Source organism: Tyto alba, unplaced genomic scaffold (assembly GCF_018691265.1).
Source record: "Tyto alba isolate M040663 unplaced genomic scaffold, T.alba_DEE_v4.0 Super-Scaffold_33, whole genome shotgun sequence".
Lineage (NCBI taxonomy): Eukaryota > Metazoa > Chordata > Aves > Strigiformes > Tytonidae > Tyto > Tyto alba.
Window position 1 is genome coordinate 2,352,529 of NW_024881308.1, and position 18,497 is coordinate 2,371,025.

General features: G+C 46.9%; 1 protein-coding gene across 2 annotated transcripts in view; it reads right to left on the reverse strand.

The window, feature by feature from the left end:
- The window catches only part of RALY (RALY heterogeneous nuclear ribonucleoprotein), a 138,295-nt gene extending 121,676 nt beyond the window's left edge, over positions 1-16,619 (reverse strand). For both annotated transcript variants that reach the window (XM_042801006.1, XM_042801005.1), the window contains exon 1: positions 16,515-16,619. The gene's annotated coding sequence lies outside the window, so the exon portion shown is untranslated. The remainder of the gene's footprint in view (positions 1-16,514) is intronic.
- Positions 16,620-18,497: the final 1,878 nt, after the last annotated feature.

Genomic DNA, 18,497 nt, shown 5'->3' on the forward strand with positions numbered 1-18,497 from the left:
ACATACCTAGGGCAAGTGAAATAGCGGTGCAGATTATCACGGCCTGCCCACAATGCAGGCAGCACGTGATGAACACAGCTAAGATTCTCCCTGGAATACTAACAGGGTTTGCCCAGCCAGCTATCTGCTCCAGCGTGGAAGTGAGAGATAAGTGACAAATGTGGCCTGGAGACCTCTCTTCCAGAGCAGAAGAAACTGCCAGCATGATGATTAAGAATTTGGCAAGTTTTGAAGACAAATTGGACTGTCAGAGAGATAACGGCAACAACTCCAGACATCTTCAACAAATAGTACCTTCCTCTACCATTTTTGTGCTAGCACCTATCAGACAGGATCCCACTCCTGCAGATCTATGGTGAGGGTCCAGAGGACAGTCCAGGTACCACTACATCCAAAAAGATCCATCAGTACAAAAAGCCCTCAAAGTCATCCAACTCCTTCAGCTAAGGTGTGGACCAAGATGAACATCAGACTGCGTTCACTGACGTTTTCTGAAAGGGGACATTATTACACCCAGAAAACCATCACACAGAGCCACCTCAGCTGTTTGCCGTCTCATCTGCCTTTCTGAGAACGAGATGAACTATGCTACCAAAGAGGGTAGAGCGAGTGGTGGCTGAGGCTGGATCAAAGCCACAATGTTCTTCAGCTATCCACCCTGCTCTGTGCAACTTCTGTTCAATCATCAGCCTGACACAAGAACTGTTGCTAATGCCAAGCTACTCTCATTTTTGTGTATGCTGCTCCAGCACTACCACAGGAAGCCCTGGACAAAGTCATTGGAAAAAGCTTGACATCAGGCCTACAGCATTTTAGTCACTCTCAACATCATTTATTATACCCGCACCAGCAAGGTCCTCAATCAGAACAGCACACTGGAATGGTTAACAGTCACCTTGCACCCCAATGCCAGGGGGCTTGTTCACCAGCTCAGCTGGGAAATTCAGCCATTAGACTCCAATCCAGTCTGCACAGCATATCAGAGCACCAGCACAGAGTCATCAAGTCTCTCACTGACAGCACGTAGCCAAAACAAACGGGAAACAGGGATCTAAGGAGTGCCCAGAAAGTGTGAAAAGACACTTCATACCAAAGCACAGGCATGCACTGGTCCCACAGAGAGTGAGGCTGAAGATGCATCTTCCCCTGAAACCCTAGCAAAGCTCCCCAAACTATCGTTATGAAAAGTTTTAATATCTACTATAACCATTTTCCATGCTGCCTTTCCAAGATCATTGCTGTTACCTGCTTTACAGCTGGTGTAACAGCAAATAAGTGTACAGAGATGAAAATGCACTCAGAACAGAGGAGCCATAAGGAACCTCAAGGATTTCACTGGCTTTTAGGGCCTAAAATACTTTTTTTTTTTGAAGAAGAAGAAACCTAAACCCCCCTTGCCTTGATCACATGCAAAGGTGCAGCACAGCATATTAAAGAGAGTAGCAGACACCTCTGCAGCAGGAACCTAGAATTACAATACAAGTCTCTCCAAACAAAAAGTACAGGTTCACAGCTTGCACCACCTTCTGAGATTTGGCAGTGTTTGTTATTGAGTTTTTGACACTTAGGGCTCTTGATGTCAAGCAATGTGAAATTCTAAGTTTGAGTTTGTTTTTTTTTTTTATTTCTAAGTCTGCTGCTAGCCATCTTGCTAAAATGGCTGAAAGAATAAATCTTGCAGAATAAATCTTGAAAAGGGATCCCTGGAGAAGTTCAGGCAGCAAAATGGAAATGTGAAAGAAAAGTGCAACACTCAAAAAACAATACAGAATTAGAAATCATGAGACGACTTGTTATTTGGGGGCAATTTATCTTGGAACATAAAAGGATAGCAAAAGCATCAAGTCTACGGAAAACAAAAGGTTAATGTAAGATATTTTACTCAGGGAATACCACAAGTAGGAAGAATGTTTTTTTGATTCAATTTTTTAGCCAGTTGTGCCAGATGATTACCTTGTAATGCATGAAATCCCACCCAATGGAAACGTGTAATTGAGATGGGACAGTACAGATCTGCTGGGCTCTTGAAGTTTCACACATGACTTCTCTGAACCCTCCCCAGTTTGCATCATTCAGTCATCATGAAACCATCATATTTCTCCCCCTTTACAAGGTATAAAAAGTTACTTCTCCCTTCTCCACCCCTTTGCAAGTAGGACAGGGTGACACACACTACCACCAGCACTTGAAAGCTTCAGCCTAGGCTGGAGGAGCTCCTTACCGTCACTGCAATACAGATAAAACTAAAGTCTTGTCAAATTGCTTGGTCTGGCATATTTTCTCTTCCTTTAAACCAAGTAACTCATATTAATCTGCAGCTAAATCCCACAGTATAGGATGCACTGCTGACGTCTGTAAGGAAGTAATTCCTGTTTCAGAGGACAAAAAAAGATCTCGTCGACAACACCCAGTGTCGTATTCTTATCTAAAGGGGTCTGAAGCTCTGCGAAACAGACAGGGGAAACCTTGTTTTGAACATTATTTCAAGGATGGCCAGAGCTACAAGTTGCCCACAGAGGAACAGGCTGGCTTCTGCAGGGTCCTGTTTTATACACGATACAGCACTGCAGCTTCTGAAGCACACTGCTTTGAAGAGTTATTGTTTATGAATGTGTTAGTAAAATAAACTGGAACAAGCAGGGGACAGAGGATTCCCAACTCTCCTGGCATTCCCATATCATTTAAGATCAAAATAATCCCTGTGTGCACAGAGCGCAAATTAAAGCATACCCTTGGGCTCACCTTGGTACATCAGCCAAAGGGCTAGCAGTAGGACAGTGCTGGCAGACAGGACTCCCCAGCGCCACATTTGAAGTTTTGCTTCATTTTAATACTACAAGCTAATGGGGACAACCTCAATGAAGTGCTGGAGCTGCAACAGTGCCTCCTGAACCCTGACCGGGATGATTTCCTCTGGAATCGGCCAGATGGAGGTGTTCAGCTCCGATGGAGAGGTTACATATGCACAGGCTCTATAGCTAGGTGGGGTGTAGAGCCCAGTCCCAGTTTCACCCCCCTTCCTACACAGCCTTGCACTGCCTTGGCTGCTTTGGACAAGGAACAGCTAGACAGAAAGTAACTGCAGAAGACTAATAATTTTCTCTCGCAGAGGAGGACTGAAGGCATACAGCATGGCTGGTGGGATCAGGGGCAGTTTGGTAAACTTTTGACAGTCCTGGGCCCTCTATGGCCCTCGCTGCTCTACCTGAGATGTCATCTTGGTTGTCAGGTAAATCATTCCAACAGCTCAAGTACAGGACTGATTTCCCTCTACTTAAAAGGAAGAATAGAAGTAACGGGCTGCTTGAGAAGCGTCCTGGTCCTGGAGGCTAACCCATCCAGTAATTACAAGTACACTTGATGCAGAGCTACCTGTCTCCAAGTGTGGCACACAGACACTGCTGTCCTGGCCCCACAGGACTCGCTGCCTTCACCAACTATGCCCAGTCTCTGAGCTGGGAGAGGCTCTCTGGTTACTGGGTTCCTCTGAGTAAGATGGTGCCTACCACCCCAAAGTCCAACCGCAGCTTGGGTGCACCACCACCACAGGACTGCTAACAGCATGGAGCCAGGCTTCACTCACTCGGCTGGATCCAGAGCAGTGCCAGAGACAGCCATGACCACAGGAAGGGACAGATGTCTTGAAAGTGTCTGCACACCAAAGGCTGTGTCTTCCAGCACCTGAGCTTTAGTACATTTGGCAACTGAGGCCTTCAAGCCACAGGTCTTTGCTGGGAAAAAAACAGCCCCAACATTTGAAAAAAAAAAAAAACAAAAACAAAACAAAACACCACCACCAACAAAAAAAACACAACCAAACCCAAAACCCAACAACAAAAAACCCCCCAACAAAACATAAAAATAAAAAACCCCACAATTCAGTTCTTCACAAAACAGGTAAAGCAATGGTCACTTATCTGTGGCTAGAGGTCCTAATGAATGCTCAAGCCTACCAAAATCCTTTTCTCCTTCAAACTTTGAGGCTCTGAGCAGCATCTGAACTCAGCCTTATCTCATCCTCTCCCATCTAACTCTGAATTTACATAAAAGTAAAATAAAGGCTCTGTCGAGCTGCTGGGAGGTTCAGCCAGGCTCACTCCCCTTGAAGCACAACCTTTCTCAAAAGGACTTACTGACATAAAAATGTTCAAGATGACTGTTTTGGTCAAAACAAGTAATTTCACTTCTTGTGTGAATGCAGGGCAGGGAACAGCATTCTTCCTCTCTTTTTTATTCTCCTAAAATAAGAAGTTTACACCCTGGTTTTAAATTCAAGTCTGGATAAAACTGCAAAACACTCCAGCTTCTCTGTTTGCTTCATAACCAGAATAGCCGAGAGACATCCCATAGCTCCGGGGACTCCACTTGTGTGCTCATGCATAAACCAGAGACAACAACATGGCAGATTTGTACACCACTCTGGTCTCTGCCATTATTTTAAACCATCACCGTCACCACTGCATCTCAGCTCACCTTTTGCCCAAAACAAGCCAAACATATTTCCCAGTGGGTCTCCTGACTCACCAACACATTTTACTTTTAAAGGTCAAAAAAAAAAAAATAATTGTTGTGACAATAGGGATTTCATTAGTTTCCTCTTAGCTTCAGTTGGTCAGGGGGGACTTAAGAGTCTCGTTGCACTCAGGAGTTTCCCTAACAACACACTGTTCATCTTACTTAGGAAGCAGAGAAAGGACAATCCTGGGAAACATCTCATCCCTTGATTTCCCTCTGGGCACAGCAACAGAGCAATTTGCAAGGTGGTCTCTCCAGCAGACACATCTGTACTGAGATGTGCTCACACACTTCACATTTACACACTGAGAATCAGGATTCCAGATAGACTGTGCAGAATACGACAGACAGAAGCTTTACTCCAATTTACACCAATTTCCCTTCAAGTGCTCCAGTACTGCTCTTTTCCAAGCAATTTTAAGCAACTCCATGAAGTCTAAAGTCCACTTCCCCACACTGGAAGCCTGCTACAACCCATACCCAGTTTCCAAGACCAATGCTCTTAAATCCACAGACCAATCACACCAAGTCAGCTTCAGGTGGACCACCGAGAGGCTGCTGAAGTCACTAGGCTCTGCTCATTGCTGAGAGGCCCTGAGGTGCTGGCTACTCATCCAGCTGCTTTAGAGTACAGAACTTCACATCCAATTTTGAGTCTCTCAGGAGGCTGGCAGTGCTTGTAGACAATCATTCATTTGCTGAAGGAAGAGCTGTAGATGATATCCATTTGCTTGCAGATGCTAGGCATTTGCTGAAGGAGGTGGTGACAGGTGCAGACCTTTCAATTCAAATGTTTCTTGATAGTCTTGCAACGCATCCAGATGAGCTTTAATACTAGAAATATCTTCCACACTGCATTGGATTGCATTAGGAAGCTCATATAACCGTCTTCAACTACTCTGATCCTCCTCTGCCACTGTTTCAATTGTGGTCACTTACAAGGTCATCTTAGCTGAGGAAAAATAATTCAGGTAGCAGAGCCAGTTCCCTCTTCAGCTTTAAAATAAAATCTAGATCCTCTATTTATCTGGTTTTAATGGATATTTAGGGTCCCATGGTGTCACATTTTCAAGTTTTTCCTCCGCAAAGCTAGGAGCTTCCTTCTGTGGGAAACAAAGTCCTTACACCACCATGTAACTTCAGGAGTGAAGACAAAGAAACTCCCCAACATGTAGAAGCCGGGTTGGTTTTGGTCCCCTACTCAATGGACTGCAGTCAAACTAAGGACAGAGGACCACGCTCAAGTGGGTAGATTAGTAAGAACCGTATCTTTGATCCTCACTGGTTTCACCCTAGTAGAGCATCTTCCACAATGCCAAACACATCTGGATCTGAGGACATGTCCATCAAGTAAAGGGAGACTCTCAACCTTTTTAAGAACCTGATCCAACACCCTTTAACATGCTTCTGGGCAAGACAGGTTTTCTGTTTCCAAATCATTTTATCCTCCACCACAGCCAGAGTCAGTACAGGTCAAGAAATACCAGAACAGGATTGGCTTGAAGGAAGGAAGGAGGAAGGAGAGTGATTTGCATTTTAAGAAATACAGTAATAGAAACACAGGCTTCAGAGATTAGGAAAGAGGCTTTTTAGTCAGAGCAAAGCAAGAAGCATCTGCTGGAAGCATGGCATAGAGGCATTTAGTATTTTGAACTGTAAGGCTAATCTGATATGACACTCCATCAACCTTGGATACGCAGCTTAGATAAATCTTTCATCAGTAAAGCTCATTGTCACTAACCTGAAACACATGGTAAAGCTAAAATATTTCACCTGCACATGCATCCCCTTTGGGATCTTCCCTTAAGGACATTCCTTGTGGAGACTGCATGTGAATTTTGTGATTCTCCCTCCCTGGTTGCAGAAAGTAAATGCTGTCAAGTTTAGTCTTCATAAAGAAGTGAACACACATCTGACCTACATAGAGTGCACAGATGTGAGTAGCCTCACATAGCACTACACAGATTACATTTTTTTAATGCAAAAAAATTAAACACCACCTGCTTTGCCTGGACATGTGCAGGAACAAAAGCCAGCTGTACACAGCAGTGCTGCACCAGGCTTCTGACTGGAACCCAGTATCACCACATCCATCTTTTTTTTTAAAATGCACTTTTCAACATAACATTTTCGAGACTGTTTAAGACACAGCTTTTGTTACTGAAAGCTAATTGTTACTGTTACCAAGACTGAAAGCACTAGTAACTCTGGGCAGGAGCCTGAAGGACTGACATCTGTCCCACAGGGACCTTTGCAGTTTTGCGTGATGATTAATGGCACAAGCGCAGGAACAGAGCACTGGATCTGCTGAATCAGGCAAGAACTACATCACCTCCAGCACTGGTGCAAACAACTTTTTTTAAAAAAAAATCTGCATGCTTCTACAGCACCTAGATGACCTATCAAAGGCCCAAGGCACATTAGGTGTCTGTTGTCATAAGAGAATCCCAGAGTTTAATCTTGAGACAAAAAAGTAGGAAAACAAATAGATGCAGCAATATGAAACAAAGTTAAGGCGCTCCAGCCAGATCTGCCAACTTCCTAGCAAGGAAGATGCCTAGCAGAGGGTTACCTCCTTGCAAGCCAACATTAAGCCTTTCAAAAATGGCTGCTACGCTCCTGCACTGAGCTAACTATCACATGCCTTGTATTTCCCAGAGTCCAGGCCTTCCTGCAAGAAAATCAGCTGTGCCAGGGTAAAGCCCCTAGGAATGGGAATCGCAGGGACAGCAGCAGGCTTGGAAGGCTGGGCTCAGGCACGCAAGGCCCTGCCGGCTCCTTCGGCTGCAAGTCAGGTTTCTGCAGGCAAGTTTTGGGTGAGGAGAGACAACAGAGCAGTTTAACTAACACTGAAGAGTGCAAACTGGGAGCAAGGAGAGCTGGCTTTATTCCCAGCTCTGCCACCACCCAAGGTCAGGCCAAGTCACATGCCCTCCTACCTTTTATATATTTAGAGCATAAACTCCAGAGCCACAACTACTTCTCATTAGCTATATGCACAGAGCTTCAGATACTATTGTACTGTAAGGAAAGATGTCAAAGACTGGCTAGCAAGTGCTCCAGGTTTTTCATGTGTTAAAAAAATTGGTTTCCCTTCTCCCCCCTACTGAAGAATAGAAAAGCCAGGATGGTGGTTACTCTAGAGGGTGAGAAGCCTTACCAATATTTCCTGCTCTCCTTTATTCTTATGAGAAAACTTTAAACAAAGTTCAAGGAATAAACATTAAAGCAAATTAATCAGCTTACACCTATTTTACCAGCTAGTCTTTAGACTACTTGCTAGGGATTCCCCTTGCTCATGACTGTGAGGCTCTGAAGGTGAAATAAAAAGTTGACAAACTTCAGAGTAAGAAAAAAAAATCCAAATGTGCTGCCTGCTCTTAGCTGGAAATTTAAAAGCCAGCCACTAGAAGCAGAAGTGCTCACTCTCTGCATTCAGGCACAAGCACCTCATCAGCATCAGCCCATTTCTTATAGACAAGGACAGCAGTCCAGCACGGGCACAGGGCATGAACTTCCTAAAGTGTTTTCTCAAAGAGTAACTCACTGGATCTAAAGGCTACTTTCCATCATTGCACAAAGCTTTTTCACTCACATCATTGTCACATCATTGCAGGCTGTGGAGATGATTGGTAATTCTCCCATTCTCTTATAACCAAGGAAAGAAATAAAAAAGTGTCCATATTTATAAGGTATTGATAAGCTGTTTCCTCCAACTGCATTTTGCCCCAAGATGTGGGAACTTTTGAGCCTGAGTAGCCTGTTGAAGCATAGAGTTCATCCTCTTTTTTGGGACTTCTAAAGAAAAGGTTTTGTGTAAACATATGATATTTACTCCCCATACATGCTATATCTGTATCTCTCTCTATATATATATACATGGCAACCCAGCTGTGAAGACTCGGGGCAAGCCATAAATCACTCGCATGACTTAATGGGTAAAAGCCTATGACTTGCTGAGCCAGAATCCTATGCACCAATACCTCACAACAAGCTATAAAATATAGATGTTTATGCTACATATATGGCTAAAATCTATTAATTTTGAGGTCACAAGCACTGTGTTTTTCCCTCTCTTGCAAATCAGTATTTGAACTGGCATACATCATCGGCTAGAAGCACGCAAAATTGGATGGTGATACAGCATCTGCAAATTGAACTGCAGAAGGAAATGATAATAAAAGCAATGAATGCAGAGGACAGCCTGTATCACAAGTACACACACAGCCTCTTCCCCACCGCTCAGGCTGCTGCACCACCCGTTTGCTCCGCGCCCTTCAGCCACGCAAACCCCCCCACGCTCCCAGCCCTCCTGGAGCTCCTCGCGCCAGTATTTTGGAACATGCTACAGGAACAGGGTGATCATGAATCTAAATAGCAAGTCAGTAAAGCACTCCCTTCCAGGTTAACTCAGGGAAGAGATCTGTACAAGTTGTTGCCATTTAAGTGCTAACAAAAAAAAAAAAAAAAGTATCTGCATACATAAAGTAGGCAACATAAACATGCTACATAATGATTTATTAATCCTTGCTTCCTATTCAACTGTAGCTTCTGGTCCTTTCTACACTGAATTAGCCACCTCCACTGTCTCCTGCTTGTTTTATACAGAATAAACTTTGTTGCTGTTGTATTTTTTTCCAGACCTGGCAGGTCTCAATGCTCAGAGCGGAAAGGAAGGAAGAGAGATCCTAAAGTTTCTTCTCCCAACTACCCTGCCAGCACCAGGCACCATTTCACTGCTTCATCCCACCGGCCTCACAGCATCACCCAGCAGAGCCCCTCCATCCCTTCTTCAGTGAGCAGCAAGAAAAACAGAGATCCTACTGTTGCGGTAAGTGGAGAGCAAGTAATTTTTAAACAGGATCCTGCTCACCAAACAGAGCACTGGTAGCTTTTGCCTTGAAATTACACAGCATCTTAGCTTTTTTTTCTTTCCTGGAATCCCTGCTGCTTTCCAGACTGGGCTGGAAAGCAAGTCCAGGAGAACTGGGAGCAAATACAGGAGCAGAGACATCAGCTGATTTATACTTTGGCTGAAAGAGCTTTATTCTCCTGGACCATATACACAGCCCATTCATTTTGGGAAAAGAGGTAATTTAAGATACCTTTTGTAATGTCTGCTGGCAGAACAAAGATGAAGGACTGTAAAAGATGATCAATGTTTAAGCTCATCTTCAAAGTGATTTGGGGAGCTGCTGAAAATAAACAAGCAATCAGGGCCCAGGAGCCAGGGTAAAAGCTGACAAAGAAATTGCTTTTTTTTCCTAGGCAAACAGAAGGCAGCTAATAGCTCAGTTCAGAAAGGCTGAGCTCTCTCCCCTCGTAATACGAGCAGGGCAAAGAGACCAAATTTAATTTCTTCCTCACAACAACTTTAATTAAAATCATCTAAGCCCTTCCTGCCACTCTCCTGCCATGAGGTGTGGTTCTGCTCACAGGAGGTATTAGCAAACTCTGGCTTATTAACGTGCCCTCCCCAAAAATGCTGTTTATCCTGCAATCAAATGGCTGGGGAACCCATCTGCAGGAAATCACTCGACTCCTAATGAAGAGGGAAAAAAAAAAAAAAACCAAACCACAAAACAACAAAGCCCACTTTTGATATGTATCTGTGGCAGCAGTCATTCCCCATGTGCTCATGAAGCTGTTCAACAGTATGAGCTTCACAGGTACCCTTCCAGTGGAATTTACCATCAGATGTTTCTCTTCACAATCACCTGTGCTCTGTGGGTGCCAAGACACTACTGCAGGTAAACAAAGAACACTGGCTGCATGAGATTAGCTGTACCAAGGATTTTTCAGTAGTAATATAAACACAGAAATTTCAAAGCCAGTTCCATGGTCTAGGTCCCTGTGTTTGTGACGTGACTGACAGTGACCCACGCCTGTGTCTGCACAGATGCACTGCCTGCAGTGGTGTGGGCAGGCTTGGGTACCAGGCTGGGGAACAATGTATGGGACCTCTCAAATCCACCACAGATGTGGCCAGTACACGTGGAAGGCAATGTTTTACTGGCCTGCTGAAATGCATGAGCATGAATAAGAGTTGCACACTAGACCTTGGAACAAAAGTAAAAAGATATAAATAAAAAAATAAAGCCTAAATTACTAGAGGAGCTGAAGAGGATCTTTGGATTGCTTCTGGGTTTCAGGAGTTGGTAAGAGTTCTAAGCTTTGCACATTGCTGCAGAACCAACTGTCACAAGCAAATACCGGTTTTACAGGCAGATAGAGCTTCAGGGACAGAAACCAGGACATCAAACCACCTCAATGCTGCCCTTCCAGCATGAACACGCTCTGTCAGGCCATGCAGCACCATCAGCTCTGCAATGTTATGTCCCAGAGCAACCACACAGTTTCTCAAATCTATCTAAAAAAAAAAAAAAAATCACATTGGAGCATCAACCACCTGAAATCTTCTACACAGGGGCCATACCTCAGACCAGGAGAGTCACCTTGAAGTTCTGGCAAGTCTAGGATGTAAGTGAGAAGAGAGTGAAGGCCAGGTGGGAGGTACCGTGAAGGCACTGCCTGCCAGCTGACCAGGAGATGATACCCACAGCAGCAATTGCAGCCCCATGTGGTCGAGGTCCAAACCTCTTAACTGGAGCACCAGATCATCCTTATTTCACCAAGACAATGAGCTTTATCCACAAGTTCAAACAGACTTCCCACCTCTAAGCAGAGATATTCTCTTCCTCTACAGAATTGCTGACAGAACCACTGCTCCCCATCTCCTTGTAAAGGCAGGATTTTTCTCACAAACACTCCCAAGACAGTTTTCAAAAAAAGTTTACAAAAGGCAGAAAGCAAGCATGAGATTTAGACTAATAAAGCCATCAAGAGCCCAAGTGGGGAAACATCTGAAACCACCTCCTCCATCCACCTTGTGTCCATTGCCAGCCTAGTCCTGAACTCAGGAATTCATACATTAAAATGAATAATAGTGTTGATCTATTCCCAGCTTCCAGAGCAAGTGTCCATCGTCATCACTTCCACATATCTTGTCTGGCAGAAACTGTCACCCTTATTGCCATGCTTAAGTACCCTCTCTATCAGGCAAACCCCCCACACGGAAGGATGTTCTCCCTCTGAGGAAGGCGGGACACAGCAGGAGCCACTTAATCCTGACACAGCAGGAGATGAGCTGCACTGCCTCAGTTATTGCTCTCACTCTTACATTAAGCCTGTCCATTCTTATTCTGTTTGTAGTAGCAATCAGAAGATGAGTTCAAATTCATTCCCACTGTGGCTGTATTATTTGAAATATAAGCTGCTCGCAAAAGCATCAGATAAAGCTATGGCACTTTTCAGCACCTATTGTTCAGTATCAACACACACCACATTCAGATGATGCTGCAGACTTCACCTGGGAATCACTGAATTCACATGGAGGTAGCCCAGAGGTGCCCATGCTGTTTACCTCATTCTTGTTTTCTTATAAAAAAAAAAAAAACAACAACCTGCCATTATGTTTTCTATTTTAAAACCAGACTTTTGGAAACAAAACAAAAAAAAAAGGACAGTTGTGCAACATCACCAGCAAAGTCTACAAATGGATGTTCAGGAAAGGAAACACTCTGCAGCAGGTGCAGAAATGCTACTGAAACAGAGTTTGACATCCTGCCATTCAGCTCCGGCATCAGCATAGACCCAAAAGCTCAGAAGCCCTTAAATCAACTGGGGGACCTTCCCTGCAAAGGCAAGGCCAAGTCTTGCCTCAGGAGCTTCTCCCCAGCACATCTCACTCTATGTCAGTACTTGATTTCAACATATTCAAGGCTTACTCTTAAAAAAATAAAATTATTCTTAGGTGCCAGATGCAGGATCCTCCCACCTCCACAACAGCCGCAGCAGCTCATCACGTCCCCCCAGAGAGAGAGTACATCCACTCCCAGGTCTCTTCACGTTGGAAAATACAAGAGACCTCAGTAAGCAGAACAAACAGGATTGTTTGTGTTTAACAGTGTTATACAAGAGCCAAAAAGATGAGTCACGCTGCCCTTACAGCCTTTCCCTGGATATCCAGAACAAAGCTAGGCACATCTACAGAAAGCAGTTGTCTCTCAGGGTGGGGTTAACTCCAGGGATACCTCCTGCCCTAGCAATACGGCTGTGGATGCTGTTAATAAGGCCAAAGCTGCCTAAAGATGGTTAGATTTTAAGAAAAAAACTGTTCTCATTATATTTAAGAAAAGGAAGTCATTACAGTAGTCCCAGTATTTCACCTTTCTGAAACAAGAAGGACCTCACTGGGAGCATACAAAGCTACAGATTGCAGGCAATATACTTTTCCACACCCAGGCTTCAGCATCATGCTATATCGTGCACACTATCCCTCGTCTCAGGCTCTACAGAAGTAGCTCCTCTTGTTTGCCCACAGCCTGGCAACAACAGGATACTATTTCTGATTGTTTTAAGCTGCAAGAAACATGAGAAGCCATGAGAAAAGCTTTAGATTCACTACTTGCATGCATATTTGTCTCCATGCAAGCTGAGGATTTCCTAAAACACGCAAAAGAAAACAGTCTTTGCTCGTTGTTACAAGCCTTGGCTTTGACAGTTCCTGCACCTTAAATGCAAAACTAGACACTTACAAGCAGATGTTAACTCTGCAGAGCACTGGTTCTGAGACAATCTCTGCCCTGGTGTCACCTCAATTCTGCCTTTTGTAAAACATACAATTAATTTTATATCAGAGAGGGAGCTAGCAGAAGTCTGACCTTCTATTTAAATATACACTTTCAGGTGAGAAACACCATGTAATAGTACTCACTTGATTTAAACAGGTACTCTAGAACTAGTGGCAAAAATAAAAATAGACACAGTTCATGCCATGCCAAGGAAAGCAGCAGCATTCTGGTGCACAACAGCAAAATCAACTTAATCACAAATGACAACTTCTGAAAGCCCTTACTTTGGATTCATCCTTGGCATTTTTCTAGGCCAGCTTGAAAACAAAAGCTTTGTCTTCTTAAAACGCAATTGCCCGAGGCACCTCTAAAAAAAACTGACATAACTCAGGTCTGAAAAACCCCTCCTGGGTTTCAGATTCTCCTAAGAGCCTCTTTACTATTCCGCTTTAGTCAGATTACCCAGATCAGCATGAACTCTGTAGATTTAGCCTTGGCTACCAAGACAGGTATAAAAAGCACACATTTAGGATTATTTTTTAAAACTATACAATTAAAGCCCTGCAGTTACAAAACAAACAAACAAACAACAAACACCACCAAACCAAAAAACAAAACAACAAACAACCTGTTACTGATCCAAATGGTTCCTCCCTCACTTTTCTCCAGTATGTTTATAACCACTCTCTGATGACAGTTTATTCTGAATTTCACTGACTAGCTTATGTGAGATTTTTTTTCTAGCATGTTTTCCTTGCTGGGTGTTTTCAACCTTTCCATCACAAACCTCAAGCTGTGAAAAGAATGAGCAACTTACTTTAGAATCAAAACTTGGTCCCAAAATTTGATCCTTTTTTCTTTTCCCCTCCCTAAGCTCTCTTTATTTCAGTAATTCTGCAAGCAATGTCTTTGTGCTTCTTCAAACACAGGAACACAACCTTGTGCCAGGCAACACAGTAACTTCATGAGAGGAGGCAAGGAAGGAAAAGCTGCAATTCTCTTCAAGACAGACACTGTTCTTTCTAATACCTATAATTAACATCTTGGATAACTCCAGTACAGTACCTTCAGCATATCAAAGGTTTTTATATCCACAGGCCGTTTTCTTTGAGTAGATGCAAGTTTACTTCCAGGTCTGAAAACTCCTTATGCAGTCATCAATAAAGAATTCAAATCAAAAGAAGTTCTGTTGCTTTTATTAAAGAATTTGGGACATGGAGAGCTAAAAGCTCTCATGGTGATGAGAACGCGTTAGAGCTTTATTTTACTGAACGATCAAGTCCCATCACTTATTCCACATAAACTGTTCTCCGTCAAGGGCTTTAATCCTCTCTTTGCAATCCCTAAATAAAATATCCTTCCAAAACTTGTTGCCTATTATTTGCCTTTTCTAAAGAAAATGGTCCTTAAGAGACCCACCTTCTGCTTTGCCAATCCCCTGAAATACACCTACAACGTCAGCTTGACAAAAGTAAAATACTGGTAATCCGTCACAGGCACAGCATGGTGAACTAAATGAGCGTCTGCCTTCACATACACACCTCTTGAAGAAAGGTATCACACGCGGCCAAGTCAAACACCACTCACCGAAAACAAGAGTCATAAAAAGACTTCAGGAATGTGAGCAATAAATAAACCTTGTGACAGGTTGTCACCGAGAGCAGGCACCCCGTAAAGGATGCTACAGAGCCACATCGCTGTGGCTTAAGCTGAGGTTTTGCTTGTGACACGGGCTCCTTACCTCCCCGGTCACCCATGAAGATCAGAAAAAAGCAGCCCTTCCCTTTACACCAAGGAGCTCTGCTTCGAAAAAATTACCCTTCCCTATCCTTTACCTTAGTAGAGGAAAAAAAAAAAAAAAATGCAAAGAGCCCAAATCAGAACAAACTGCAGAATAAAGGACAGGACAAAATGCAAGTGAAAGTAGCACACCCCGCCTTCTCAGCTGAGAAAGGGAAAACGCAAGTGGAAGCACCTGTAGCAGGGATGAGCCCCAGGTCCTGCGACGTGGCTACACCTCCCCGGCCGTGACTGCTCATCCGAGGCGCCAGCCAGCACTGCTCAAAGCCAAACCACCAGGCTCGGCTCAGCCTGGCCGGAGCCCCGCGCTAAACACGAGGCCGAAGGCTCGCGCTGCCCCTGCCAGCTCTGGAGAGATGGCCAGCCGTGGCCGAGACGCTGCCCACACCAGCTCCCTCCCCACCCAGCAAACACTGGCACCCGCTGTCGACAGCCGTATGGTATTTATTTGTAGGGGAAAGACAGCAATTACTTCCTTAAGATGAAATAAGATGGTCTTTTTTTCCTGGCCTTGAAAGTAAGCTGAAGTCCATCATGCTGCTACCAACTTCAGTCTCCACTAAAGCCTGAACACACCAGCTACCAGAAAACCGGGCTGCTGCTGAAACACAGAAAAGTCCCAGGAAAGCCTGCTCCCTGGCTTAGCCCCACGGCCCAGACCTTTCCCGTGCCAAGCAACAAACCGGAGAATTCAACTCAGAAGCACCGTCAGGAAACTAAAGGTGCAAATCCATGCTGTCTTCATACAGGCAGTTTATATCTTAGCCTTCTGGGCTCTCTAATCATACAAGAAATTCAATACACAGCCAAAACTTACTGTTTGGCATGTGAATAGGGGAAGGCATTCCGACAGCAGCCTGGAGTCACAACTGGAGTTTCGTAAATACTTGTAGAAATCGCCAACCCAAACCCATCCGCGACAGAGAAACACTCGGAAATGCTGCACAACTGCCTTTGCAGAGACCGCAGGGCTCGGGGGAAGCGCACGGAAGCCCCTCGGCGACCGGGGCACAAGCCGCGCTCGGTATTCAGCCCGTTTCACCGGGGAGAAGCCCCTCACGGAGCTTCCAAGCCCACCCGAGAGAACCCTCCCGTCGCGGAGCCGAGCGTTTCTGCTGCGCAAGGGACACCGAGTAACTCGCGGTCGCTCCGCGGGATTCCGCCCCGCCGGGACCCGCGTCCCGCCCGCCCCAGCACCGCGCGGGGCCCAGCGGGGCTCAGCCCGGCCCCGCGGCGGCAGCGGGGACGGGATTTCACCCGGCCGCCGCCTGGAAACGCGGAAGTTTCGCATCCCGCAGGTGCCCGGCATCTCCGCGCTTCCTTCCCATCTAACAGGGGACAACGTGCCTCGGGGGTGGGAAAACAAACCCACGAGAAAAGCAGCGAACAGCGAGGAAAGGAGACGATTGAAGGGGGGGGGAGGGAATAAGAAAGGCAGCAATAACTCGTTTGCAGCCAGCCAGCCGTCGCTAGCGGAGCCCCCAGGACAGCACGCTCGGTCTCGCAAGCGGCGGCCCCGCGCTGCAGGGGCAGCGCGGCCGGGGAGGAAGCGGCGGGAGCACTCACCGGGCAGGGAGGCGCCGCAGGACGGAGAGGGACGAGGCGCGGAGCAGCGGCCCCAGCCCGGCCCGGCCCGGCCGCCCTCGCCCCGCGGGAGCCGCCGGCACAGTGCCGCGCGCCGCCCCGCCGCCCCGGCTCCTTCCCGCCGACCGTACCACGGCGCCGGGCGGGGGGGGGAAAAGGGGGGGGGAACACGGCGGAGAGGAGCGGGGGGGACGAGCCCCCGGCGGCCCCTCTGCCCGGCGCCGGTGCCGCCGCGACGCTGCCCGAACGACCGCGCCCGGCGGGGCTGTGCCGAGCCGGCCTCGCCCGAGGGCAGCGCCGCGCCGCCCGCACCCCGCCGGCTCCCTCCCGCGCTGCAGCCGGCGCGGTGGAAGAGTCCAGAGCGGGGGCGGGCGGGGCCGGGCCGGGCGGGGGCGGCCGGTCCCGCTGCCGGTCCCGGTTCGGGCCCCGCGGCTCAGCCCCGGGAGCTGCGGAGCCGCCGAGCCCGTCCACCCCCCCCCCCCGAGCGCCTCGTCTCACCCGAACCGCGGGCCGGCTTCGTGCCCCCGGGCCGCATTTGGCCGCGGGGTTCCCCCCGGTGAGCGCTGAGCCGGAGCTGCAGCCCTGCGCCCTTCCTGGGGGCTCTCCGCACCGGACCGATTCTCAGCTTGGCTTCTCTGTGCCGTGCTTGCTTGCTCCTCGCACTCGCGAGGAAGAAAACAATTCTCTTAGCAATCAGATGTTTTCTCACCAAAACTAACGTCCAGCATTTCATCACTCAGTGCGTGCGTGGGAAGTCCACGCGGAAAGCCTTGGCGGCAGAGGGACGGACACACGCGGAGATGCGCACCAGCACCGTGCACGGCATCGGCTGACGATGTGCCCACGGGTCCCACTCACGGACACTGTGCTCCTAGCTCCGGGGGGGCTCCTTCGGGGCACCGGGACACTGACTGCAAATAATTTGGTGCAACAGCTCTCAGCCCCCACCCGCAGGAGCTCCCCACCACAGCCGTGCTGGCTGCAACACTTCAGCGTGTTCCTGTTCAAAGGTTTCTGGGAGAGCACCATAGCACAGGTGATTAATTGTCAATTAAGGCAGAGACAGGTGTGTGTGTGTGTCCCGAAGTATTCTCCATTGATCCCAGCATAGCTACGGCAGCATTTAAGTGCTCAGTTATACACAACTACCCAGCAGAATCATCAAATACCAAGTTGGAAGGGGCCACCTTTCTTGGCAAAGCCCAGTCTGGGCAAGCTGGCCCAGCACCCTGGCCGGCTGAATCTTAAAAGTGTTCAATGTTGGGGAATCCACCGCTTCCCCGGGGAGTTTAGTCCAGTGGCTGATTGTTCTCATTGTGAAAAATGTTCCTCTTGTCTCCAGTTGGAATCTCCCCAGGAGTAACTTGTACCCATGACCCACCCCGCTGCTTCCCCCCCTCCTTTTCCATGTGACTCCTTGTAAAAAGTCTCCATCTTTGTAGCCATCCTTTAAATACTGGAACATGGTGATAAGGTCTCCCCTAAGTCTTGTCTCCTCAAGACCAAACAAACCCATTTTTGTCAGCCTCACAGCTGCCCAGTCCCTTGACCATATTTGTGGCCCTTCTCTGGACCCTCTCCAACCTGTCCACAGCTTTTTTTGTACAGCAGGGACCAAAACTGAACACAGTTTTCCACGTGTGGCCTGACAAGCACTGAGTAGAGTGGGATAATGACTTCTGTACCTCTTCTGGTGATGCCCTTGGTCCAGCTGAGACTGGTGGGAGTGATGCGGTGCTCAGAAGACACCTCTGCAGGTTGGGTTGTTCAGTTGTAGGAGACCCCTTAATAAACGGAGCTCTCTTGTCAACATCAAGGCCTGACTGACTGTGGGCTGGAGACAAGATCTCCAGGTACCTACCAACCCAGACATGAAGAATTAACAGTTTATCAGCTTAATTTTTCTTGGTCAACTAACATATCTCTTCCAAGTTTCAGTTTTTCACCTGCAGACTGAGCTTCCCA